The sequence below is a fragment of the Nematolebias whitei genome, chromosome 1 (genome assembly GCF_014905685.2).
Source record: "Nematolebias whitei isolate Nwh7 chromosome 1, NemWhi1, whole genome shotgun sequence".
Classification (NCBI taxonomy): domain Eukaryota; kingdom Metazoa; phylum Chordata; class Actinopteri; order Cyprinodontiformes; family Rivulidae; genus Nematolebias; species Nematolebias whitei.
In genome coordinates this window covers 48,341,321-48,342,708 of record NC_056498.1, presented here as the reverse complement: position 1 = coordinate 48,342,708, position 1,388 = coordinate 48,341,321, and the positions used below count along the sequence as shown (strand labels likewise).

Genomic DNA, 1,388 nt, shown 5'->3' with positions numbered 1-1,388 from the left:
TAGTTAATTTTCTGACTCCTTTGTATTTTTCCTTTAACGGTTGGTTTCTGCTCCTCAGCTCTTGCCCCGCCCACTCTCACCTGTTCTCAGTTGTCGTCAAGCCCAGGTGTCTCCTCCCTGCTCATTAGCCCTGGTCCATATAAACCCTCAGTCCTCGCTCGTTCCCTGTTTGGTGTTTGTGCTCCTCCTTGATTTGTTGCTCTTGTTTTCTTTAATTGTTACATTTTTATTTATTCATTTATTTATTTTATTCATTTATGCATTCATAAAAAAATTTAAAATGACAAATAAAACAATGACTGAAAAAGATGCAGAAAGAATAATTAAAAAAAAAAAATCTTGTATCTGCCTCTTATTTAAAAAAATAAAATAACAGTTTGGCACAAAAAAAACTAACTAGTTTTTACTGGACCTCACCACAAACCCTGACAAAGTGTCTGATGTACGAGCTAATGGCATGTCTGAATGCATCGGAGTCAGAAGTATTTGTAATGTGGGGGGGACACACACTGGTGGGGGGGTCCTCTCCCAGACAATCTTGAATCAAGTAGATGTAATTTCCTGCAGTCTGGTGTATTTAAACGAGTGAAACCCTTGATTCAATAACCGTTTTAGAGACGCCTCATTAAACTAGTCCATATATTCATGGTCCTGTTTATTTTAAACTCACTCCTGTGACTAAAATAATAATAATGATAATGATAATAATGATAATAATAATAATGATAATAATAATGTGACACAATTTATGAAAATGACTTTAGGAGGACAGGTTTTATTTTATTTATTTTATTTTTTTTTTTTAATTTAGTTTCATTTGTAACACAACTTGCCATTGTATTAAGAAATGGTGACCTGCATGATTAAGAATATTACCTTTTACCCAATTAACATTTTAATAACCACCAGCAGTGAATTTATTTTTAATTTTTTTTTTTTTTTTTTTAAGGTTTTCTGATTTAGTGATCTAGTCATAACAAAAAATGATGTGGCATCATGCAGCCTTCACAACACTAAACTACACTGTGTCAACAATAGAGACAACAAAGACTTGTCAGTTTTGTCATGCATTTAATTTATTTAAACAAAATAATTTACTAGGGATGCACGATATTGGATTTTTGGCCGATATGCCGATATTTGCTACAATAATTGTGCAACAGCTGTAAGAGCTGGTGACATATATTCAGTAACAGCCATATGCAGAGCACTTTGACTTATAAGTGTTAAATATTTATTAGCATTAGTCACCTGCGATGCTGTCTCACATGTGGAGGCTTGTTCCAGGTTCCTATAGCTGCAGTGTGGGATCCTCTGCACTCCTGTGCATGAAGGACAGACGTTTTAAGATCAAAGTTTTTCTGTCCATTGTGCCGTGAGACTAATCA

At 34.4% G+C, this 1,388-nt stretch overlaps 1 protein-coding gene across 1 annotated transcript in view; it reads right to left on the bottom strand.

Annotated features, from left to right (window-relative positions):
• The window catches only part of LOC119423488 (spectrin alpha chain, non-erythrocytic 1), a gene marked incomplete in the record, with an annotated part of 64,843 nt that overhangs the window by 52,244 nt on the left and 11,211 nt on the right, over positions 1–1,388 (bottom strand).